General features: G+C 38.9%; 1 pseudogene; it reads left to right on the top strand.

Annotated features, from left to right (window-relative positions):
• The first annotated feature begins 6,459 nt into the window (after window positions 1-6,459).
• Window positions 6,460-11,880, top strand: LOC131232287 (internal alternative NAD(P)H-ubiquinone oxidoreductase A2, mitochondrial-like; annotated as a pseudogene).
• The last annotated feature ends 1,218 nt before the right edge of the window (window positions 11,881-13,098 follow it).

Raw genomic sequence — 13,098 nt, 5'->3', positions numbered from 1 at the left:
GTTTGCTTCTGATTTCTGTCATATTGCTTGGTATCCTTATTTAAAGGGTTGTGAACTCATTTATTTCAATAATCAATTAATTTCAAATTTATTAGAATTTATTTATATTTTCTTACTTTCCTTCCTCGTGGATTCGAGAAGTCTCTATGAGGAGTCCAGAGAAGCTCCGTGAATTCGTAGTAGTTATCCTTTTGAGGAAGACGGTGATCAACCTCATCACGTTCATACCTGTGTCAATTGGTATCAAAGCGAGGACTCCCGTCGGGCCGATGACAAACAATGAATGTATGAACAAAAATCTTATGGACGGTAATCAAGGGATTCATTATCTTTCGGAAAGAATGAAAGCTTTCTACTAAGAGAGTCAGTTGACCATGCAAGGGCTACAAGCAACTCTCAACTGTATTATGGATGCGTTAATTTCGCCACAAACCCTATGTGATGCTCAACCGCTCGTGGTTGTTATAGAACACAACCTCGATTTTTGTAGAGCACTACCAATGGTGAATCGTAAGACTGTACCAGATAATACGAGTTCTAACAACGAGGACCTCGATGACGGCTCTATCTTACGACCAATTCATAGAGGAGATCTAAATCATATTAAAAGATATTATCGTGGTAAGGCCAAACTTCTAGTTTTAATGAATTACTATATATAAAATATTTACTTGATGGATTGCCCCCCATGAGGGACATCCAACATCACATAGGCCCTGTCCCTGGAGCTATCTTGCCCAACCACCTTCACTGTCAGGTGAGTTAGAAAGAATGTCAGATCTTGGAGGCAGAAGTGAAGGAACTGATTCATACTAGCCAAGTCAAGGAGAGCATGAGTACGTGTATTGTGTCAACTTAAAAGCTTAATGTCAAGTATAAGAAAACGGTTAATAAACATCGACATCAAAAGTTATCTTAGAATCATGAACTAAGTCCCTTGAGTAACTCGAGGAAGAGTTTTTTCCAAGTAGAAGGGTCTGATGTATAACGTGTCACAGATACATTCCTAGCATGGTTAGACCAAAAGAAGGTGGACCGTAAATTAATCATAACTTTTTGTCTGGGTATTGTTATGGCGCACCAGACAGAGTATCATGAACCGAAGAAACACGAGAATTAGAGGACGAGTTCTTTTAAAGTGGTGGGGACTAATGTAGAGCGGGTTACGGACACTTTCATGTCCAAGATAGATTAAAGAAGGCCCGATCAGAGATAGAAGTCATTAAGACCGTTAATGTAAGACTCGTGTCCCAATCCGTACCGTTCCATTAGCTTCTGCGGTCCTTCCAGTCGAATTCCGGCAACCTTCGTACCATAACCGACATTTGCGCGCGATCTTAAGCCAGGTCCCGCACACCAACGTCGGCTCGATCCGAAACCTATATCTTGGCGACCGCGCCGTCGCCGCGGTTCCAACGCCGCGACTTGCGCACCGAACCGATACCCAGGCTAGGTGATGTGGACCTGCATTCATTCCGAAGAAACGCCGCACGTTGCGAATCTCGAGGGAATCTCTACGATATGTCCCATCAATCAATGTCAAGTACAAGCCTTACCCCAAGTACAACAACTCATCCCTCTTTTTTCAAAAGTCCACTCTCTTTCCACCTCAACATTCTTCTTTTTCCAAATTTTAACCACAACCATACCACTTTTACAAAATTTTCAACCCAACCCATACCCTTCCTTTCATCAGCCATCACTCCATCACCTCTTATCACCCATCACTTCTCTCTCTCCCTCATTTCTTCCAAGCAACAAATTCACACGTCTAAGCCTCTCCAACTCTTCCCAAAAGCCAAGTGTGGCCCACCCTCTCATCTCTCATCCACACCATCAATCTTCCATCAACCTCCATCAAAAGGCAAGCTAAGGAGCATTGGAGTCTAAGGGACCAAGAAGAAGGAAGATAAGGTGCGTAATCTACCGTTGTTTTCAATTTTAAGGGCCACTTATTGTGAGACCCACTTGATGTATGTGTTGTATCAATGGAGGGCCCATAGTGGTGGGGTCCCTCCTCTCTATCACCGTATATCTCTCTTTCTCTTTCTTTCTTTCCTCTCCCTAGAATGAAGTGGGCCCCACCAAATCATGTTAAATCCACTCCATTCATCAATGGTGTGGCCCACCACATCTTAGGCGAAATCCATCGTCCATTTTGGGATGGTGGAAAGTTCCACATGTTATATAGTATATTATATTTATTTTTATATTAATAATATATATATATATTTATACATGGTGGTGGGCCATGCATGTGGGACCCACCATGGTGCATGTGTTGTAGCAGCACTGTCCAGCGTCCAGGGACGCTGGACGTGTAACCATGGACGGGAGAGGCTAACATGGAGTGTGTACACTGACGTGGGTGTGTACTAAAAGAAAAAAGAAAGGAAAAGGGAAGGAAGGTTGCTTTTGGGTGGACCGCTTATGTAGGCCCCACCTTGATATATGAATCCAATCCACGCCGTCCATTCCATTCCCCATGTGTTTTTAGGCGTTGAGCAAAAATTTGAGGCTAATCTGATTCTCAGGCAGGCTATACCATAGGGAATAGTAGTGTATACCATTAAATCTATTCGCTAAAATAGGCCGTATATTAGACTCATTTGGTCGGTCTTGGACCGTGGAATCCAATGGCTGGAGTGGATTCATCTAATGTGGGTCCTGCAGGGGAAAAACTACAAAATTTCATTTTTTTTTAAGAAAAAAGACAAAACACAAGCAGCAGCAGCAATTGCTGCCACTGATAGAAGGCGCAGGCAGCGCCTGCGCTGGCCGATGGCGGACGACCGGCTAGGCCTCACGGCTCCAACCGTGGGCCCCCATCGTGATGCATTTAGAACATCAACACCCTGCATTTGATGGGTCCCCTTTGTGCCTGGGACGTCCCCAAAGATCAGTCGTATACGGAACTCCAGTGGGCCACACCATTTAAAATCATGTGAAGTCATGCTGAAACATATAAAATCAGTTGGTGGGGCCTACCTGAAATTTGGATGCAGCTGAAACTTGGTCTGAACGGTCAGCCAAGTGGGACTCACATAATGGGTGGGCTGGATCTGTGGACCACATCACGGTGGGCCCCAGGTTTGGGTGGCCTCATCAACAGTTTGAATGGCAAATGAACATTACAGTGGGCCCTGGTCCACGTGACCTTATAAACAGATTGGATGACAGATAAATATCACGGTGGGCCCAAGGTCCACGTGACCTCATGAACAGGTTGTATGGTAGACAAACATCACAGTGGGCCCTATCCAAGGTCCACGTGACCTTATGAATAGATTGGATTGCAAATAAATATTACAGTGGGCCCTCCCTTGGTCCATGTGGCTTTATGAACAGTTGGGTGGAAAATAAACATTATGTTGGGCCCTAAGTTGGGTGGAAAATAAACATTATGTTGAGCCCTAGGCTGGGTGAAGAATAATCATTATGGTGAGTCCTACTTAGAACCCACCTATGTATGTATTGTAATCCACACCTTCCATTAGTGTGGGCTCCATCATGATGCATGTGTTTCATCCAACTGTCTAACCATTTTGGAGATAATTTAAGGCCCATTGTTGAGGCCCATCTTGATGTATTGGTGGTCCTTGTTGAGGCCCACCTTGATTTATATTAGGTCCATATTATGAGGCCCATTTGATGTACTGGAGGCCCATGGGTCAAGGTCCAATAGGACGTACTTAAGGCCCATTGTAGTGTGATTCCACCATGGTATATATATTGATTTTATAATGGGCTATACCTTGGGAGAAATGATGGTTTGATGTCCACATTGTAAGGATGATGTTGATTAAATGTCCACATTGTCACTCTCTCCCTAGGGCCCATTAATAGGCCCATACCTGTAGCATATAGTCCGTCTAGGCCCATATTCGTTTTGATCAGAGCCCATCACCACATAACATGCTTAATATAGATTCATGATTCATGATCATACACATCATATGTATGCCTGATGTAAGGATTGATTAATCATTGCACATGGCTTCGGGTAGATGGTTTATGGGCTCCCTGATAGGCGGAGTTGCCCCATATAAGTGCATGGTACACGCAGGACTGTTGCATGACTGATAGTGTGACTCATGCACTTGCATTTATGTGATTGTAGTTACTGTATGCCCTAGCGACATCAGGGCCATAGCCTCCACAGACACATCGTGGATGGCAGGATTGGATACCGAAAATATTTGGTTCTAGCATATGGACGCCATAGATGTCACTGGGTGAAAATCCCTAAACCCAATGGTACTAGAGGATGACTCCAACATCGAGACCGAGTGGATACACGAGCACGCGAGGGCCATATACCAGTAGGTTGCGTCTCCCACTATGTCGTGGTCAGTTGGAAAGGGGTGTGACCTTACCCGCCTGAGTGAGGGAGCAATTTCTAGGTTGAGTTTGACCATCTTGAGGAATCAGTCCGCTATCGACGAGCCAGGCCCGATATTGGCAGGCGTATAGTGAGGTCTCTTCCACCCTCCCAGTTGTGTGTCCGGATAGGGGCGGCAAGCTGGCGTAGAGTGTACTTGACCCCGGTGATTATCCATACTGAGAACCGTACTATTTGATGCTCTAGTGAGGAGCTGCATTGATATGCGGATGAGGATTGACATGCTTGACTTGCATTCTGCATAGCATGGCCTTGGTATGGCTGATTGCATACATGTGTTCATCATCATGATCCCACATTTTTCTGACCTTGCATCCTGAGCACGCTCATATTGCGTACACACTTACATCACCCTCTAAGCTTTCTATAAGCTTATGCACAATTGATGCGTGCAGGTGACGTCAGGTCGCAGCCGTAGCATATCAGCAGCAGGAGTGTGCGGTCGAGCCTTTGGAGTTTTTGCTATTCACATTATCTTGTATTTCCTTTCAGACGCATTGTACTTAAAGTTTTTGATCATAGTGAATTTTGTGATGGTGTTCTTGTGGTTATTGTTCGTGGGTTATGCGTTTGTTATGCTCATTATAATTGAACTGATGATTTGAAATCCTCCTTCTAGCATCCCAGGATCGGAACCTGGTGTATAGGTGCTGAGAGCCGAGAATGGGGTACTACGGAGGCTGTCGGTGCCAGATACGGCGATTGGAAATTTTGTGAGCCCAGTTTCCGAGTTTGGGGTGTGATAGTTAAAACGTTAAAACAGGAATATCTCGCAAACCGAAATAAGTTACTCGATAAATTTAAATTTGATTAAATCTGGACAGTTGAAAGGAATATAGAGAGACATTATAAAACTTTGAATAATAAAACTTGTCTTAATAAAAAGATTACAAAGCAAAATACAACGATTGTAAATAAAGTACTTACAAACTAAAAAGAAATTACAAGCTGGTGGAAGTACATGACGCAGTGTTATACTGGTTTTACAGGAATTGGGTTAGAAGAGGCTAGATGATTGAGTAAGAACTGCATGATCGAGTGATTGAGTGCATCCCTTCTATGGAGGAAAGAGCCTTATAAAGACTACGAATTTTAACTTGATTGAAATTCAGAAACTTCTTGGAAGGTGTTGTGGATTTAAGCTTGGTTAAAGTTGGGAAGCTTCTTGGAAGGTGCTTGAATGGAACTATGCTTGTTTTTTTGCCGATGCTATAATAGTTTCATACTGCTATAGTAGCTGCTACAGTAGATTGCTATAGTAATGTTGTCAGTTTGTCTTCTTGTGGAGCTGACATGGTAAAGTGACGGCTACAGTAATCTTGTCAGTTTGTCTTCTTGTGGAGTTGACATCTCTAAAATATTCTTGGAAGATCCGTTAAAATATTACTTTTGTAATTAACTACTAATGTGATGTTACAATTATAATTGTGGTATAAAATCTATTCCATAACAATCATCTTTATTTTGTTGCAAATAATGAGTACTTGAAACTTTAAAATATTTTTCTGGTCTTAATGCTGATGCTGCTTCATTTAATATCGTCATATATTCGGCTTTTGTCTTTACTGCTGCTAACTTTGCTTGTATTGAAATCTTTGAAACTAAGAACTATTGATCTTGGGTAGAGATTGATTGAGATTTTGAAAGATGAGGATTGTTTTGAAAAAAAAATTGAAGAGTAGATTTTAAAAGTCTGTCTAACATAAATTGTTTCCACCATTTACTTTTAAAACGTCTAGCTAAATAAGGTGTTGGAGATAAAATGATTTCTTGAATATTAAGATTTACCATTCCTTTTTCACCAAATCCTTCTTTAGCCTCTTCTTCCTCTTCTACCCCTCAAACATTTGCAAGTACATTAGTTGATACCAATCCAGGATAGCAAGATAATTACTCTTTCCAACTTATTTCTCACCCTCCTCTATATCCCACAAACATCTTTAATTTAGAACCATAATATTTCTACAAGACCGAAGTCTATCCAATAATACCCAAAGAATCAGAATTCAAAAATAAGTCTATTCCTCTCATTATGCAACAATGTTTTCCTATAAGTACCTTCCAAAATGTTGGATGTCCCTCATGGGGGGTCGGGTTCCTGATCTTGGGGTCTGATAAATAATCAGGTTAGATAGGGGGCTGACTCTATGATCAATTTAAATTTGATTGAATCTCATGGTTTTCACTCCTCTACTCATGTCTACTTGAGTTGGAACGCTTGAATTCTGGTCGGTCGTCGAGCCAGTCAATCGGATACAACCTGCATTGGCAGGTTCTTCCAATTCTTACTTCTACCTAGCCTCTTATAAAGAAATCGACATGGACAAACATGAAGTGAGTATACTCATCTCTGTTTCATGCATGCATACATAGCAAAACTACTCTTGAATTGTTTTTGCCATTCATTCATTGCATACATGCGTTCATGCATCCATAGAAGCATTGTCTGGAAATGGGGTTACTTTCGATAATTTAAGTTGTTCATCAATGGTCCCCTAAAGGATGATCGGTCCCCCCGCTATCTCCTTTTCGATGATCAGAGCCTTCTTTATGGAAAAAGACTAATCTATCAAATGGTCCACATTGATCGAGCACTTTATAATTCCTTTTCTTTCTCCCTTAATCTTGTGTCCCTTTCTGAGGGTGGAATAATAAGAAACTATTCTGATTTCATTTATTTTGAATCAGGTTTATTGTGAGATAATTAGCAATAATGGACTCCCTCATGATCCTTATCGCTTTATGGTGGCATATGATAAGCTAGTCATTGCAGCCGGGGCTGATCCGTTAACTTTCAACAGCAATGGAGTGAAGGAACATGCACTTTTTCTCCGTGACGTACCACATGCTCAAGAAATACAAAGGAAGCTCTTTTTGAATCTAATGCTCTCTGAAAATCCTGGTGAGTTATGTTGCTTCTCTCGCTACTGATGGATTACAATGAATTGATACTGTAGGAATTTTATTTGTTTAGATGACTGACTAACATATCTAGAAGTCTAGACTGTTCTACTTTTCTACCATTGATGATGCCCCGTTAGAAAGCTATTTAATCTGTCTATATTCAAGCTAAGAACCACGAACCTGTAACATTGGAGATGTATCAGAAATGGAGTATGTAGAGGTTGGAATATGAAGATTTAAGTTTTTAGTGACCATCATGGATTTCGTGTTTTATAATTCAATAATCCATTTTGAACTTTGTGGCTATGAACGGTTGACCCCTCAATAACGTGGTTATTTTCAAGATGTTGTTCATGAACTGAGTCACGCCTCTTGGTCATTATGGAATCTGACCTCCATTTTGGTCATTGATTCTATATAGTTAAACTATTGGTATTCAGTTCAACTGAGCAGCCTAACTAGCCTTGCATAAAAATGAATAATTAAATTGTTCAGTATTGGTTGGGAACGAATTTTCATTGTCCTCATAAGGCTCTTCAATTGGTTTGCTCACTCACATAAATGAAATAAACTGTCAACCGAAGGTAAAGAATTGTGGTAGATTTCACTATGTTTGCGGTCAATTAAGAACCCCCAGGCAGATGAGCTTCCTATGGTTATAGTCCCTTTGTTTTTACTCATTAAGGTTTAGTTCTCTGTGGCAGTTGCTCTGTTTATCTAACAAGGCCACTGTTTAGGAGCTACATCTTAAATGGTTTTGGTAATTGGTACTGTTATGTTTTTCTAAAACTATTGTTTGCTTTGGTGAGTGCAAGTAGATGAGCTTATCAGAACAGAATCCTCGAGTGTCCTCTTTTTCTAGTTTTGAGATTGTTATCTACTAGTAATTGTAGATTCTACCTGTTTTCATTTATGCATGTTTTATATGCTATACTTGCTAAGTTAATATTTATTTAACAATACCTTTTAACGTTATTAATGAATGGAACAAAAGTGAAAGTGAATTAGGTTTGTCAAGGTCAAGCTTTTCACGAAGGAAAATGTTGTTTTGTACTACTTGATATTTTATAATGGAGCAAACTACTTTGATGAATCTAGAGTTATTATAGAAGCTTATGAAAGCATTTTGTATGATGATCTACTCATCTTGACTATTATAAAGAGAATAGTTTGTGATAATGCATCCCTACACCTTTTGTCTCCTCGACACCATAAAAATATCAACTTTGACACAATATCCAACCTTATATTCATCATCAACACAAATTCACTAGATTTTATATATTTTTTTTTTTTGTTAAAGGATGGCAAAAGTTTTCAACTTCATTCTTCTCATAGAAACCTAAAAAGTCAAAACTCACTTTTCTTACACAGACATGTAGAGTTGGAACTCACTTTGTTGTCTACAGGCATATCAGAAGAAGAAAAGAAATGCCTCTTACACTGCGTTGTCATTAGAAGTGGCCCCACAGGTGTTGAGTTCAGTGGCGAACTAAGTGATTTCATCATAAACGATGTACGTGAACGGTATTCTCATGTTAAGGAACACATTTGTGTCACCCTTATAGAGGTATGTTTTGTATCTTTTCTACTCCTTTATGCAATGAATGGAGAAATAAGAAAGATGTGAAATCATTAGATAAAACCTTTTACTTTGTTCTTGAATAGGTGAATGAAATATTGTCATCATTTGATGTAGGACTGAGACAATATGCAACCAAGCATTTGACCAAGGTAATCTTGCACAAAAGAAGATAGTTCTCAACGATGGGACCAATGTTCCCTATGGTCTACTAGTCTGGTCTACAGGCGTCAACCCGTCGCAGTTTGTGAAATCACTAGGTCTTCCCAAGTCTCTTAGCGGAAGGTATTGTAGCAAAACAGTCTATTGACTATATTTTTCATCTGCATTCTTTATACTCTTTCTTGTTTATTAATTTTTCCCATGTGCATCGCTTTAATTATACTTGTCACAGTTTGATATAGAATCGGTGTTAATGAGTGATTGTGGATTCCTTCTGTAGAAATTGTGTTTGCACTTGGAGATTGTGCTGGTTTTCTTGAAAAGACAGAGAAACAAGTTCTTCCAGTTCTAGCTTAGGTTGGCTCCCTTTGTTGTGTTGAAGCATCTTCTTATTTTCTTTGTTCTTAGTACGATATTTGACAATGAGAAACAATAAAAATGATAAAATGATGTCAATTGCTCTCTCTCAGTCCAAAACAAAATAACCAACACATTCAGCCACATATCTATTTGGGCTTACTTCTAAAAACTAGCTTAGTCTGTTTCTTGTGATAGTTCCTTTATATAATAGCTCATGCCCTTTGCACAGGTCTAAGAGAGGAAAGGCAAGTACCTAACAGAGCTTTTCCGTAAGATTGGAAAGCAGAATGGAGGCAAAGCTTTCAGTGCCAAAGACATTCCTCTAGGAGATCCTTTTGTCTACAAACACCTCAGAAGCATAGCATCTGTGGGGCGTTATAAAGCATTGGTCGATCTACGCCAAAGCAAGGTAATTAACTCTTTATTTTATTTTTAATTTTTATTTTATTTTTTTACTCTAATCCAATTAATATACCTTATCATTATAACAACAAAAATAAGTACAAACTACAACTGTTGAGTTGTGATAGTTTTAGAAATGAAACGAAAACTACAGTACAAATAAGTTAGCTATTGAATGAAGTTTGTATAAATGCATAATAAAGGAATATGAACCAGTGTTTTAAATATCTATACATATACTATGTAGTGTGTAGCTAACACTATGTAGTATAGTTTAGCACTTATGATACATAGCTCATGAAAATAGCTTTAGTCGCATGTAACCTACGCTACATGATCATTTGCATATGCTACACATTACATAGACTACGCTACACGTTACATAGCTTACGTAACAAGTTATTTTTCACTACAACATTAAGATTAATTAATGTTTTCAATGATTTGGTACATTTTTCTATTTTCAATATATATATATATATATATATATATATATATATATATATATATATAAAGTTAAATCTTTTCAATACTTTTAGTAAAAATAATATTGAGTTATGTTGATTTTTCTTTTCCTTTATACTTAACCACTACTATTATTATTAATTTATATTGCATTTGGTTGCATCGAATATCATAAAAATTTGTTAACTTTCATTATTAATTACTCTATTTTTGGTACAAAATATCATGAATTGGTACAACCAAATATAACCTTGATTAAAAATCTAGTAGTGTGTAGCTTATGCCTCACACTAAGTAGCTTACGCATCACCCTTTAAAGGGGTGAACACTATACTGCACGTTATTAATTTCCTATTTAAAACACTGATATAAATATTATGAGTTGTCTTGGAATAAAATAAGTTGTTGCCTATACCTCCATATAAGTTCCTTTGATGGCCCAAGCTCAAAAAAATAAGAGAACCTTATGGAGAATCTTATAAAGAACATGGTCAGAAATTCATTGTAAAATCTGACCATAACTTAATTTATTAACTTTATGCCATTATACCAAGATGGACCTAAACTTAAGTGAGAATGGATGAAGAGGTGTCCATGCACACTTTGATAAATCTGTATAGGCCGTAGACCCACACATTGGAGTGTGGCACCTTTTATTTTTTGCTCAAGTCGACCACCCATGTGAACTTATAGAATGTATGTGGTAGGGTTGGTAATGGGCTGGTCGCTCAAAGAGGGTATCCGAGCTCGGCTTGACACAGACCAGGTATCGATGTATTTAATTGGATGCTGATGCGGGTTTGGGTATTAAAGTAAGCCCGATTAATAATTGTAATGGGTGTTGGCGTATGCCTACTTATACTTGGACGTAACGAGGCGGGTTTGTATATTAAAGTAAGCCCGATTAATAATTGCAATGGGTGTTGGCATATGCCTACCTATACCTGGACTTAACAACACAGGTTTGGGTATTAAAGTGAGCCCAATTAGTAATTACATTGGGTGTGAGTGTATGCCTACCCATACCTGGACTTAGCTTGCATCTAATTATAATATCTATTAGTTCAATGGTAGAGTGTGTTCCTGATAATTGCATTCTTGTGTCTAGGATTATTAATTTACATACATATACAATACTTAATTAATTTATAATAAGTTATTGTTTATTTTTATTCACAATTAGTATTTTTTTAATTCATAAAGCTATTGAAAAAGGAGGCTGGTTCCACTAACCGTCCGATCGGATTGGGAACCACAATACACTAACAACCATGAAAGTGCATCAGTCACTCATAATAGAATGCATTTTCTTTTTTGAGTTATAATTTAGAATACAGATTTCTGGTATTGTGACGTATCATATTGTAGATTTTTTCTGAGATTTCTTCACATTCAACTATATAATTTAGCACTAGATTCAAATCTCTCTTTTGCCTTTCACTTACAGGATGCAAAGGGCATTTTGCATGCAGGATTTATCAGCTGGCTGATTTGGTATTCCGCATACCTGACACATATCCTCAGTTGGAGGAATAGGTTGTACTTGGCTTTTAACTGGGCCACCACGTTCATTTTTGATCACAATAACACCAACATAGGCTGAAGTGACATTATATACAACACTTAGTTGGATGCCCCGCAGCAATCTCCTGATGTCGGTTGCATTGCATGGCATCAGCTTCAATTTTGGTTCTTTTTCTACTTTTTACCAATAAAATCTTCGTAAGAGCGTTTTTTTTCCTTTACATGGTTTCGCCCCTATTACTAAATCAAATATGACCCATTTTTTATGTTGTGTTTTTCTCTCCTGCCGATCTTGTGGACCTTAAAATCAGGTCCAAGCTCGGCCCATGACAACCGTAACGAGCCCGAACTCAGCCTGTGATTTTATAAAAGCAATGCAAACACTGATCTTGTTTGCAAAAGACCAGCTTTGGCCCATGGTCCAAAAATGAGACCTAAGCATGGATTCATCATTCAAGTAGCGATTTTGGACTGTGACTCGCTAGACTATAACGAGTACAACTTGCTCTGACTCGATCAGGTACGATCTTGAATCTGATGCAATTTTCTGGACCATAGTTTAAAGTTGGACCTGCTGTTGGAGCAATGAGCTAGATTAATTGGGCCAGATCTATAAATGGCCATCAGTGGTCGTCAACAATTATATATACGGACCAGTATAGTGGTTCTCAAAATCATGAAGAATTATAGTTATGACTTCAACTGTCCATTTGCGCTGCGTGGATGGAATGAATTATATAGGGCCCGTCTATACATTAGCCATTCTCCAAAGGCCCCGGAAATGTTAGGATTATGGGCTGGCAATGGGCCAGGCAAAATTAATATTTTCAATAGGCCTGACCTTACTAGTTTAAAATCTGGAAAGGAACCGACTCTAAGCCCACCCATTGTATGATGCAAATCCCACGATGAACTGAGGATGTGATGGTTATGATTTTAAGCCTACAACGTCGCCTTGGTGGGACCCACCAAGTGTTGTTTCAGCACAGTTTAAGGTGGTGCAGTGTTGGTTATTAAAGTTGTTGCTATGCAATTTGGCCACATGACCACATGTGTAACAAATGACATAATTTTAGTTATGTTTGTGCAAAGTATTTAAGTGTTAGGCATGCCAAAGTGATATTCCACTTACAACCAAACTGAATGCCCTACGACTCTAGATGCTGAAATGGCGGATTAGGCCTAGATTTGTGTAAATTTGCTTAACTATTCAACCACCAATAGTGAAGGAGAGGATAAGTCCTTATAGTGGATTCTATATGAACTTTTTAAACAACAATGATAGCTTAGTCACATT

This window comes from Magnolia sinica, chromosome 1, assembly GCF_029962835.1.
Source record: "Magnolia sinica isolate HGM2019 chromosome 1, MsV1, whole genome shotgun sequence".
NCBI classification, from domain to species: Eukaryota; Viridiplantae; Streptophyta; class Magnoliopsida; order Magnoliales; family Magnoliaceae; genus Magnolia; species Magnolia sinica.
The sequence above is the reverse complement of the archived record's forward strand: the minus strand, read 5'-3'. Positions and strand labels throughout refer to the sequence as shown.